At 42.9% G+C, this 13,917-nt stretch overlaps 1 long non-coding RNA gene across 4 annotated transcripts in view; it reads right to left on the minus strand.

Moving 5' to 3' along the window:
- The window catches only part of LOC119514319, a 32,740-nt gene that overhangs the window by 13,622 nt on the left and 5,201 nt on the right, over nucleotides 1-13,917 (minus strand). Inside the window, exon 3 of one of the 4 annotated variants that reach the window (XR_005212789.1) lies at nucleotides 12,291-12,472. The exons of the other annotated variants lie outside the window; for them this stretch is intronic. This is a non-coding gene — a long non-coding RNA (uncharacterized LOC119514319). Of the gene's footprint in view, nucleotides 1-12,290; nucleotides 12,473-13,917 lie in introns of those variants that run through there. 4 annotated transcript variants of the gene reach the window in all.

The raw sequence follows: 13,917 nt of genomic DNA on the forward strand, positions 1-13,917 counted from the left end.
AAATAGAAAAAGAGATGGAAAGTAAGAGATAAAAGATAAGAAAATTAGAGAGACAGTCCAGCAGGCCCCAAATCCAAATAATCCAAAAGAGAGAACATAAAGGAGAAGAAAACGCCAATGAAAGTATTCAAGAAAATGTCTCAGAACTGGGGAGTGTGAGCTTGTAGGTTGACAGAGCCCAGAACAATGGTCAAAAGTAGACCCACTCCAAGGCACATAATTGCAATACATTAGAGTACTGGAGATAAAGAGGTGACTCACAAGTTTCCAAAGGGGCAAAACAGGTTTCATAAAAGGATCAGGAATCAGAATGACTTTAGACTTCTCAAACAAGACCCTCAAAGTAAGAAGATAATGGAGCAATGACTTTAAAATTCTGAAGGAAAATTATTTCCCACCTAGAATTCTATAACGAGCCAAGCTATCATTCCAGTGTGAAGGGAGAATCAGATATTTTCACATATGCAAGAACTCCAAAAGTCTACATCATGCATCCCTTCTCAATAACTTGTTGAAAGATGTCCTCTACCAAAATGAGGGTGTGAATTAAGAGGCAGGAAGTGGATACAGGAAACAGGAAATCCAACACAGAAGAGAAGGGAAGGGAATCTGCACAATGACGATGATGAAGGGAGATCCCAGGATGGCAACGGTGCCCCAGATAGAGAGGGCCACCCCTCCTCCTTGGCGCACGCGGCTCATGAGGCAGTCATACTGAGGACTGTCTTCACCACGTCCTCTGCTGGTGAATGTGCTCCACCAAAAAAGGAAGTGAATCAAGGAGGAGGAAGGCATGAGATCCAATTCAGGGGAAAAGCAAAGGAAATTCCAAGGATATAACACTGGAAGTCCCAGAATGACAGCTGGGCAATAGGCCTAAAGAACAACCAGCCTGGACAGAGCAGATTGGAGGCCCCCAGGACAGAGGAGAGTAAAGGTCTCCAAGAAACAATGTGGAAGGAACAGATCATCTGATGTGATTAAACTTTTGGAAAATTGTACTAAGCAGTGTTTAGATAGTGTGAGAAAAGTTAGTAACAACTACAAAGAAGACTAAGCTAACGAAAACACAAGGCAATTATTAACTTCAGGAAAAAAACAGAAATAAGCAAAGAATCATAACTATCATACACCACAATGCCCAACTAGGAATATTTGCAAAAGCATTCTAATGTAAAATTTGACTATTAATTTAGCTTAAAATTATAAAATAATTGTATTTCATTTAAGAGAGCTGAATCTTCCCAGTATAGTTGTATTATAGCTAAATAATACTCTAATAGGAAGTGGATAGATAATGCAAAAATTTATGAATAAAATATGAGTATATGTATTCTACTTAGAAACAGGGATAATATAAATGCCAAAAGAAAGGGCAAAAAGTTGAAAATGACTGACACTAAAAAGGGACACTAGGGGAGTGGAGAGGAGCATTTTGTTTTAAGACTTTCAGGATTGTTTGACTATTTAACTATATTATTTTGATAAAATAAAAGTTTACTTATAGACTCCAATCCTAAAGAACACAGGAAAAATTAAAAAGAATCATAGAAGAATTAAGAAAAATATAACCACAAAATAATACAATCAGGGTAGCTAACAGACATTTGCATGATGTTTATAGTGGCATTATTAATAATTGCCAAAAGACGGAAACAACCCAAATATCCATCAACACATGAATGAATAAACAAAATGTGGTATATACATAGAATGGAATATTACTCAGCAGTAAAAAGGAATGAAGTCCTGAAGCACACAACAACATGGATAAACTTTGAGGACATTATAAGTGAAATAAGTTAGACACAAAAGGACAAATATTGCATGATCTCACTGATATGAACTAATTATAGAATGTAAACTCATAGACATAAAATATAGACTATAGGTTACCAGGATATTGAATGAGGCTAAAGAATGGGGAGCAGTTGCTTAATATGTGAAGAATGTTTAACAAGGTTGAACTTAAACGTTTGGAAATGGATAGAAGTGACGCTAGCATTTTATTGTGAGAACAATTAACAGTGCTGAATGGTGTGTCAATATGGTGGAAAGGGGAAGTTTAGAGTTACAGATGTCACCAGAAGGAAAGTTGGAGGTTAAAGTTGGAGGTTAAAACATGGGGACGTATAACAGTGAATCTTGTGGTGGACAATGACTGTGATTAACTGAACAAATATAAAAAAGTTCTTTCATGAACTAGAACAAATGTACAACACCATTACAAGGAGTTAATAATAGAGGGGTATATGGGGAAAATGTATGTCTTGCAAACCATGGACTATAGTTAACAGCAATATTTTAATACTCTTTCATCAACAGTAACAAATGTACCACACCAATACAATGGGTCAATAATAGAGGGGGATATGGGATATGGGAGGATTTGGGTTTTATAAAATTTTTATTTCTTTTCTGGAGGAATAAAAATGTACAAAGACTGATCATGGGGATGTATGCCCAACTATATCATGATACTGTGAGCCACTGATTTGTATACTTTGGATGGTTTGTATGGTATGTGAATGCATCTCAATAAACTTGCATTAAAAATAATAATATGATTAGAATATTTCCAAATATATAATTCATCACAACAAATATACATGGACTGAACTCGCTGCCCTCCCCCCTACGTGGGACCCAACTCCCAGGGTTGTAAATCTCCCTGGCAACGCAGAGTATGACTCCCAGGGATGAATGTGGACCCGGCATTGTGGGACTGAGAGTATCTTCTTGACCAAAAGGGGGATGCAAAATGAGATGAAATAGTTTCAGTGGCTGAGAGATTCCAAATGGAGTCGAGAGGTCACTCTGGTGGACATTCTTATGCACTATATAGATAACATCTCTTAGGCTTTAATGTATTGGAATAGCTAGAAGTAAATACCTGAAACTACCAAACTCCAACCCAGCAGTCTGGACTCCTGAAGACAATTATATAATAATGTAGATTACAACGGGTGACAGTGTGATTGTGAAGACCTTGTGGATCACACCCCCTTTATCTAGTGTATGGATGAGTGGAGGAATGGGGATAAAAACTAAAGGACAAATGGGGTGGGATGGGGGGATGATTTGGGTGTTTTTTTTCACTTTTATTTTTTATTCTTGTTCTGGTTCTTTCTGATGTAAGGAAAATGTTCAGAGATAGACTGTGGTGATGAACGCATAACTATGTTATCATACTGTGGACAGTGGATTGTATATCATGGATGATTGTATGGTATGTGAATGTATTTCAATAAAACTGAATTTAATTTAAAATATATATATACATGGACTAAACTCATAATTGAGGGTATGAGATTGGATTTTTTTAAAAGTAAGAATAAAATCCAGATATGTCAATTTATAGGAGATAAACCTAAAATTCAGGGATATTTCAAGTTGAATTAAAATACAGAAAAATACATAACAGGCAAACACCAACTAAATTAAAGTTGGTATGGCTATACAGATATCAAACAAAACAGAGTTTGCACAAATGCCTTTCTAGGGATAAAGGGGGTCACTACATAATGATAAAAGTTTCAATTCACCAAAAGCATCCAATTACGAATACACATGCATGTAATAAGGTATATGTAGAGCACAAATTAATAGAACTACAAGGACAAATAGACAAATGAGGATCCTTGACAGAGATAAATCTCTTTTGTCATTATAAGACTTTTAGCACACATTTTTCAGCAAGTTAAAGATCAAGCTAACAAAAAATTCATAAGAATATGGAAAATTTCAATAGCACAATTAGCAAACTTGACATTATATCTAGAACATTACACAAAAAAATTCAAGTACATTTTTTTCTCAAGCATAAATGAATAATTTATGAGAATGGACCATCTATTATGTAATAAAATTTATTTCAGCAAATATCAATAAATCAATGCTATATAGATTATGTTCTCTGACTATAATGCAATTGAGTAAAAAATCAATAATAGGAAACATTAAAAACTTTCCATATAGAAACTCTATAGTTGGGTTCAGCTATCATTATCTGTAAAGGGCCAATTGTTAAGCTGATTGTTAATCATAACCACTGTTAAAAATTAAATTATACAAATTTAAAATTAAATATATTTTATTAAAAACACAAAAAAATATTCAAAATCATCAGTTCCTAAATTTTATTGCATTTATAATAATCTATGCTCTTGAGGTTATTTGCATCTATTTACTATATAATAGTACACTATTGAGCGTCTCTTCCCAAGATGGTGTCGCATTGGTAGTTTGAAATCAGACATCGTGGTAGTATTGACACTATGGCTAACACTACAAATCAAGGCTTTTTGTTTAAATATAAAGGCATAGACAAGTGAAAGTAAAGGATGGAAAAAGATATAACATGTGAACTTTAAGCACGGGAATGTTTGTGTAACTATATTGATACCAGATTAAGCAGACTTTAAGAAAAAGAGTATTACCAGAAGTAAAAATAAGGATTTTTCACAATGGCAAAATGGTCAATCCATCAGGAAGACATAAAAATGTTAAATGCTCATGCACCCAATAAGAGAGATTCCAAATATGTGGAAAAAACTGACAGAACTAAAGGGAGAAACAAACAAACCCACAACTATGTTTCGAGATTTTTACACCTTCCTCTTAGTAATTGATAGAACACATAGATAATCAATCAGAAAGGATATGGACGATTTGAACAATACTAACAATCAACTTGACCCAACGGATGTTAAAAGAACACTACATGCAAAAATTACAAAATACAAGTTCTTTTCAAATACACACGGACTACCCACCAAGATAAACATATGCTAAGCCATGATAGGCTGAAATTCAACAAATTTCAAGAGATTTTTTTAAAACATGTGGGATGAATACAACATGGTCTTTCAAGGGAAATTGATAGCTTTAAGTCCCTATACAAGAAAGGAAAGGGACTGAAAATTAATACGCCAGTTTTAAACTAACAAGTTAGAAAAAGATCATTGAAAAACTCCAAAAAGAAAAAAGAAAAAAAAAAAAAAGGAGAAAAGAAAGGTTGTATTGAATTAAAGCTGAGAATATCAAACTTTTGGGGGTTCTTTCTGCCTCTGAATGATCAGGCAAAAGATGGATGTTCAGTATTGGTTCAGATGATTGATCCTGATTTTTAAGGAGACATAGGGTAGCTGCTGTATAACAGGGCAAAAAAAGGGGGCAAAAAAAGCTGTCCAGAATTCAGAGGAATTTTCTGGGAGTGCCTCCTAATAATGTCATGTCCCAGGATAAAGTAAATAGATCTTTTAGAAAAAAAGGTGTGGGTCTCACCTCCAGATAAAGAACCCTGATAGCTGAGTTGCTAGCTGTGGACAAAGGAGCGGGATGAGTAGAGGAAGAAAGAAATTATAAATGTCAGTTCTGCTCTAGTGACCAGTTGCATAAATGATGGCAATAGTATGTACCCATATTTTTTTCTTTGCTATGTTTATATTTTTAACTAATTTTTCCTTATCTCTTTTCCCTATTTTGTAAATGGTATGTTTTTGTTGGTTAACTTTATAGCCTATGTTTCAGAATACTGAAGCAGGATAGTAGCAGAACTAGAGAGAAAATAGATGTCACCCAGAGATTCTAGACTTGAAGCTGGAGGCGGTAAATCACGTGTGACATTGAAATGTCCTCCTTGCGGAGAGAGGGTGAGTTTACTTACATTCGTACATAGGATAGATGAATTGTTAGGTAAGAGTATTTTGTTGTTATTGTTTTGGAACGCTAAGTATGGCAGTGTTGATGTTGGGCAGCCAAGTGGGAGTGTGGTGAACATGTGTCATGCTCTTGAAGAACTTTCCTATTTGAGGGTCATTTCCCACATTATGAGGTCCAGCTACCCAAGAGAGGAGCTAAAATTTGTTTTCCCAGAGCCCCTTGCTACCAGCTCAGGCATGTGACCTAACCTCTACTATTTAAAAATAACTGTGCAAGAGAGCAACGTGATGAAGCAGGAGCTATGTGATATCCACCTTTTAGCACTCCTGGCTACCAAGCACCTTCCCAGGGATAGCCATGAGTAGGTCCTGGTATCCTCTGCTCAGTGTCATTGTGCAAACTGTGATATGTGCACCCATATTGTGGTAGCTGGGTCATTGCTGTAGAAGCCTTGTGGTCTGATTTGAGTATTGTGAATGCTGGCAGGGCCTCTAAGCCTGAGCTCTGGCTCTCCCAGGGATTCTGTGAGTTATCAGCAGCCTATTAATGAATTATTTCCTGCTCCAACTATCTAAAGTGTGATCTGTTGTTTGCAATTAAGAACCCTAAATGACGCACACTTGCAGTTTTTACTGTTGTTTAATTACAAGATAGAATCACCTTACCCTGTTCACACAATAGTATATTGTCTGTTCATATTTTTTCCATATCTGTTCATAGAGGCCATTCTCTTTAATGGCTGCATAGTATTTCATTGTGAATACTTTATAATTTATGTATATAACCATTAACTGTTAAAAATAAAGCTGCAATGAATATCCTTGTACAAAAAAAAAGTTTGGACATTTGAATCATTCTGTAAGGTTAATCCCTTAGAAGGAAGATTCCTGAGTCAGAGGGATTTGCATTAAAAAAATTAGAATTCTTACTGCTAAACTGTTTCCAGAAAACTTGTATAAATTTGTATCCCCACTCAAAAGTTAGCCTGTTTCCAAACACCCTCACCAATTCTGTAAAACTTTTCCCAATCTGATAGGCAAGGAATGCTTTGATTAAAATTTCCTCAGTTGATACGTAAATTTAAAACTTTTTCATGTTTATCAGTTGTTCAATTTTTTTTTTTTTTGCAAATTTCGTGTTCAAATCCTTTTATCTATTGGATCTCTGACTTTTTTTCTTATTGATTTATAGATGCTTTAAATATTTTATGTGTACAACTTTCACTTGTTATAGTTGCTCTATATATTTTCTCCCAGCCAGTCAATGTCTCAACTTTGTTTATCGAGTCTTTAGCCTTAGAGAAGTTTTAATTGTTTGTTGTCATGTACAGTTTGTCTTGGGCTTCAGTTTGTTTACTTCTTTATTTCAAGGAACTTGGAGGGCTTATTAGAACATACGTCATAGGACAACAATCGAGAGTAAGATCAGGCCATGGCAGAATGAAGGTGAATACAAAACCGTGACCACAAGAGAAGTAGCACAAATGCCTATAGACCTCGGCGCACCCTTTCCGCATGGTCAGGAGAGAATTGAGGCCTTTGTTCGGTGAGTTCTGGTTGGGGAGACCAAGCCCAGCTCCCAGGCCTGGATCAACTACCACTGGCCTTGTGGCACTGGCAGGGCCCCCTCCCAGGTACTTCTCTCACCTGTGAGGTGGGCAGGTGCGGGCCCCCTTCTCCAGGCCATGCACAGGCACCCGGGTGTCGAAGTTCTGTGGCGATCCTTGGACTAAACAGTTGCTGAGGTTCACCCAGCCCAGCGTCCGGTGCCTTAGCTGGAAAGGCTGGCTCATTCCACTCAGAACCGGTCCCAGGCAGATTCTGTCGCGATAGGCTCCGCCATAGGGAGCCTCAGCACCCGGGCCAGCTGAAGGCCTTCCTAGGTAGGGCCAGCCCCTCTTACTTTTGGCTGCCCCCTTGACATCCCCTGCTAACCAAGATGTCCCACTGTAAATAAACTTTGACTTGAACACATGGAATTGAGATGCCTTTGACACCTCACTTTTCTGGGAGACACTGAATTAATCACTAAGTTACTCGTTTTTATTTTGCAATTTGATTTTTGTATCTTGGTGCCGCTATGATTTTGCTTTCAGGTCTCAAGCCGTTTCATGGTTTGTTGAAAGGGTCCTAGGCCCTAGGAACTCTGGGTAAACTCTCCCACCCCGCAGGACTGACCCGTCTCCCGATGAGGCTTACCTTACCACTTAGACCCGCTTCCCCACCTCCAGCCGCTCCTAGGGCCTGGAACTTCTCCTAGGCTGGGGCTTACTACCTGGGGCTCCAAAGGATTAACTTAAGGGAAGAAACTCGAGAAGAGATATAGAAGACTTATGGCTCTCTGTGCCTCCAACCCCAGGTAGGTCTTGGGCCACAGGTAGGAGCTTATCAACCCAAGCAGCTCTTCAGGAGGCCGGCAAGGCAAGGGTTGGGGGAATCCAGATTTGAGAGATGTACCTGCCGTCTTGGACTAGCAAGGCTGGGTTAGGCACTGTTGAATACCTCATGATCCACTAAGGCAGGATAGAAGAGGGTTTCAAGGCTGTGGTCCCTGGGCTTCTATTCAGCCTCAGAAGAGTTAATGCAGACCCCTGAATTTCTTATGGGACAAAAATTTCCCCTAAAGCTCCAAAACCTCTGAAAACTATAAACACTTGTAAAATCATGGGCCCAAAGCTTTGTCTTAGTTAATGACAAAAAAGCATGGGGCATAAATGTTGTTAAACATCTGCCCAAAGACAAATTCTAGGTATGCAAGGGCAAGGGTGGGTCACAAGTTCTGATAACTGTGATAACGATCTCCTCCTAGAACAAAGAAGGTTGAGATAAGAAGATCACTGTAAAATTTCTCTTTATAACAAGACAAGCCACTCTCACTCGATTCATGAGTCTCCTTTGAACACGCCCATGCTATCTCTTTCAAGTGTATCTTTCTCTTTTTCTTTAATAAACTTTACTACTTATTCCCACTGGCCCCTCTCGTCCCTGAATTCTTTCCATGGCGAGAGTCCTGAACCTGGAATGGGATTCCACCTGGCACTGTTGCCAGCAGGGCACTGGTTACACTAGCACTTGTCATTATTTTTAATTGCATATTTATTTTGTCATTGCTAGCAATCTCCCCCACTGTGGTGGTTTTAAGCTGTATGTACCTCAGAAAAATATGTTATTAAATCTAATTCATTCCTGTGGATGTAAACCCATTGTAAGTAGGAACTTTTGATGAGACTACTTTGGTTAAGGTGCGACCCACCTCATTCAGGATGGATCTTAATCCTATTACTGACGTCGTGGAATGGAGAGGAAGAGAGAGAGAGAGGAGAGACAGACTGAGAGAAAGCCACAGAAGCAAGAAGTTGAAATCAATGAAATCTGGAAGAGAAGGAAGAGAACAGCTGATGCTGCCATGTGCCTTGCCACGCGGCAGAGGAGCCAAGGATCGCCGGCAGCTGGTCTTTGGGAAGAAAGCATCACCTTGATGATGCCTTGATTTGCACATTTTCATGGCCTCAGAACCTGTAAGCTTGTAAACTAATAAATTCACATTGTAAAAGCCAACCCATTTGATGGTATCTGCATTTTCAGCAGCTGAGCAGTCTAGAACAGTAGGCATCCAGCAGGAGGCAGGAGCAAGACCAGGAATAGGGGTGTGGCACTGAGCAGCTGTCAGGAAGCCCTTGTCTGGGAATCAGCTGCCCTGAGCCAGGGAGCAGTTCCACGGCATTACCGAGGGCTGTGAGGTCTGATTTGCATGTTATGCAAAGCAGAGCCAGAGTCTATGGGAAGGCCATCATTCCAGCTCCCTGCCATCATCTGTGCTACCCATCATCTCCAAAGGGCCCTAACCCTGACCCTTTCCTCTCAGCTGGGCATGCTGCCTGTTCCCCCAGCAATCTTTCGGCATTGCCAAGGAAGGGCTACAGGGCTGGTGGAAAGGGTGCTGGACTGGCAGCTAAAGGATCTGGATTCAAATCCTGACTTGGCCACTTGCTATGAGGCCTGGGGGCCATTGAGTTCCCTTTTCTAAGGCCTCAATTTGTCCCTCTGGTCAATGATGATAATAATATCAACTTCAAGCAGTACAGTGAGAATTAAATAGAAGAATGAACGTGCAAATGCCTAGCAAGGGCTGGGCCTACAGAGGAGACCGCATTCAGTGTTGGCTAAACACTTAGCGGGAAATTACTGGTAGAAGTTGTAGTCCAAGACCTGCCAAATGTGTGTGACTTCATACAACTTCTCCTTCACTTTGCTGAGCCTTAGTTTCCTTAGCAGGAAACGAAAATATTCACCTGGATAATCTCTAACTCCTTTCCAGCTCTACTGTTGCAGGAATCTGTGACCTGAACTATCAGGTGTCTTCCTCTCTTCGTTAAGGGCACACATCTAGAGTGTGAAGGGTCTCAAGGCTGGGAACACCTGCCGTAGACACCTGTATGCCTTGCAAATTAAATGGCCAGGGGCTCTGCTTCGACATCTTGTTGAGGGAAATAATTTGGTGGGAGGGTGGGGTGGGGTGAGGGGACTAGATGGAGTTCTGGACACTTGATAAGGGAATTGGATGAGTCCATCTGTCATCAACATCTTTCAGAACACTGCTTTGAGAAGGGTGCTGGGTTACATGTTGAACTACCCACCAAAGGTGGGCAAATCAGATCCTGGCTCCGCAACTGGGCTCTCACAGTCTAGGTGAGCACCTGCCAGAAACAAGTGTTGGCACCAAAAGTACAGACTGTGCCAGGAAGCCAGAGCAGCCGGCATGTCCCAAAGGTGTCTTGGACAGGAGGTGGCCAGGATGGGCCATGACATCGGGCAAGATGGCAGGTGTGATCTGGCCTTGAGGGACTGGGAGAGTTCATGGAATGGAGAGGGAAGTGGGCAGCATATTCCAGAAGTCAGGGTTCTAGTCAGCCCAGTGTGCAGGCAGCTGGAGGCTTGGGAGCCCTGAGGATGTTTAACAGCAGAGATGGGGTCTAAGCATCCAAAAGCCGAGTAGGAAACAGAGGCTGATAGAAAAGGAAGAAGGAGGAAGCCAACCTTAGCCTTAGGACCTACTGTGTGCCAGTTACTCTTCTTATAAAACCCACGTAAACCCCACACCAAGCCTCTCAGGTAGATTTTCCTAATGTTTATTTTAAAGGTGAGGCAGCTCAGATTCAGCAAGACCCCGAGCAGGTCACACAGCTGCTGAGGGGCAGAAGTCGGGTCCAGAACCCAGCCCCTCCTCCCGCCTCCACCACTCGGAAGCTGCTTCTAGGCTTCCAGGAGCTGAGGATTCTTTGGCAGGAGGGGAAGGACCGAGAAGGCCTTGCTCCTGTTCTGCGCAGCCTTTCTGTTGCTCTCCTCACCAGAGAGTTCCAGATTCCAACAAACACCGTCCCAGCTTATCGCCACTCCCCTGGCCCAGAACAATCAGATTAAAACCTGCTGTCATCAGTGAAAGGTCTCTTTTGAAAGGCTCTTTTCTCCACAAACACAGGCCTCCTTCCTCCTCCCAAGCAGGGCCCACTCCCATCCTCCTGGCCTTCAAGTTCAGGATACGTGACGTGTGGGAAACCTTGTCCCTGTCACCATGGGGATTGGTCTGCCAGCATCCCGTTTACATTTATCAACAGCTAATGATTTCTTGGGCAAATACACTGAAGCTGAGCTCCCAGAGGAGACTGATTCCTTGATCCCGAGACTCAAGGGACCCCAGAGAAGGGCTGCACCCACCCAGTGCTGACCCCCGAGAATTAACAGTTGCTGCCAGTGTCTATGGGGGGGGGGGAGAGGGTGCCTTTATGTACGGTGTTTAGAACATTTCCAGCAACCCCCTCCCCACAAAAGATTTAAGTGATCTCTTCTGGCTTCATTTCTGGCTTCTTCCCTGCTTTGACTTTGTCTTGTCCAAGATCATGTAGGTAGTAAGCTTACGAAGCCAGGATTCAAACCCAGGTTCTTTCAATTCCAAAACTCTGCATTGCCCCTCAGTGTTTGCTGAATGAATGAATGAGTGAATGGATACATGGGATGGATAATGAATGGATGGGATCAGGTTTTGGGGACCCAAAAGATTGGGAAGCCAATGGTAACCATTTCATTTAGCATCTTCTCCCATCACTACTGCCTCCCCACAATGCAAGAGAGGTGAAAGCAGGGTTAAAATACACATCAAAGAAAATTTTAAATGAGAAAACAGAGAGGCCTCAAAAAAAGCTGGGCATGGAGTCTTAGAAGAAGTGGGGAGAAGGCTTGCTGCTTGGGGATGCAGAGAGGCAGCTCTGGGCTGACTGTATATAAATGAGCTGCAAGTCCCTTCTAGTAGCAGAAGGCTCCCAGGTTTTGTTTGAAAACAGCCCCAGCCTGCCTCTCTAGCCCCACTCTCCCTCTCCGTCCTTGACAAGGTCTCTGGCTGCTGCTTCAAGCGAGGATGTGAAGACTGGCCCCACACTCTGTCCTCTATCTTCTCTTCTCCAGGCTGCCCAGTCCCAGGTCTTCCTGGGCATTCCTGGTGCTCCCTGATGCGCTCGGCCACCCCCGCCCTCCCAGGACCAGGCCTGGCCCGTTCGACTCCAGGTTCCCTCTGCAGCCTCTGTCTGGATGCCAGCCCACATGTCTGGGTCTGAAATTCCTAAAGATCCCCTCTGGGCCCTGCCCCCACCTTGGCCCTATCTCCAGCCTATCAGCCACCTGCTCCTGAGGACAAACTTGCTCTTGCAAGCAGGGGTTCATCTCCTTAGGACTTTCACAGCTGTTCTCCAATGGCCATCTCCAGCAGAGTCAGCGGTCAAAGTGCAAAGCAGGTGTTTTTTGGTCCTGACTCCTCTCTGAAATAGTACAGAGACCTATCACAGGAAATCCCCAACAAAGACTAAAGGACATGGCACCTGTTCACCATCTATTAGGAGCCATGAAGAAAATCACAGCTGTTTGCAGCATTCATGGAAGGAAAGGGGGGTGGAGCAAACTGGAGAACTGAATGAGGCCAGGGGTGAATCTGGGGGTAGCAACCTAGCAGAGTGGGGTCCTGGCTGTGATTGCTAGGCAGGGGGTAAGTTCTTGTAATGGGTGAGACTGCTGGAGGCTTCCCGCTGGCCTCAGGATGCTGCCTTTGAAAGGAATTAATCACTGATGGGACCTGGCTGCTAGGGTTGGGATAGTCCCCCAACACCGGTTCTCAAAGGCAGGTCAGCAAGAGTCTGTTGCTCTGAAGGCAGCTGGAGGTGTAAAGTCAGGGGATCTCGGTAATAACAGTAGTCATCTCATTTGGAAACACTGAGTTTTTCCCCAACTCCTTCAAAGGATCCCAGGGCATGGAGGGCTGGGCAAAGGGCATGGGCAATCTTGGATACAGTCCTCTCTCAGTTACTCACAAGCTGTGTGACCCTGGGCAAGGAGCTTCACCGCTCTGAGCCTACATTACAGGATTGGTAGGGAGAGTTAGGGGAGCTGGAGTGCGGATCGTACACATAATGCATGTTGTCCTTCTGGGGTGAGGCCCAGCCCTGCTCCCCTGGTGGCTCCTCCAGAGCCTCTGGCCATGGCAGGGGCCTCCTCTAAAGCGAGACAGGAGAGTATTACTGGCTATCTGAGGCCCTTTGTCTATCGTTGTGCTCCCTGACTCTTCTTCTCTGTGCCAGATGGCAGTTTGGCTGTGTGGGAATGGAGGAGTCACAGCCTGAACGGGTCAGGGGAGTGGCTCAGCTGTCCTGTCCCACACCGTGTGGCCTGGCCCCAGGAGCCCTGAGGTCCAGAACCATCCATATCTCTATGCCCACCCCTCCTAAAGAGGAAGGGTCTCTCACACAGGCCTCATTGTCTCCAGGGGTGTCTCGGTGGTATGACAGCCTGGGTCACACTGTCATACACCCTGGAAATGTGGCTATCAGCTCAGTCCTGCCCCCAACAAACCCACAATCCAACTGCACAGAACCTGCTGTTCTCTGAACTCCTGCATCTTGGCAGAGGCTGTGCTCAATGCCTAAAACAATCTCCCCAACATCCTACCTTCTTATCCTGGTACACACTGATCATCACACTCTGACAATCCTCGGAACTGTGGATTGAGCACCTATTGCATGCACTGTGGGATGAGGAGGGGTGAAGGGACTAAGAGACAGAGGCCCCGGCCAGATAGACAGCTGGCAATGCCAAACCAGCACCCCCGAGGCACAGATATACAAATGCACCACCATCTGGGCCTTAGTTCACTCTTCCCTTGCTCGCCATCCATCCCCCTGCACCTCATGATCAAATTAGACTCAACTTTCAA

Source organism: Choloepus didactylus, chromosome 18, assembly GCF_015220235.1.
Source record: "Choloepus didactylus isolate mChoDid1 chromosome 18, mChoDid1.pri, whole genome shotgun sequence".
Lineage (NCBI taxonomy): Eukaryota > Metazoa > Chordata > Mammalia > Pilosa > Megalonychidae > Choloepus > Choloepus didactylus.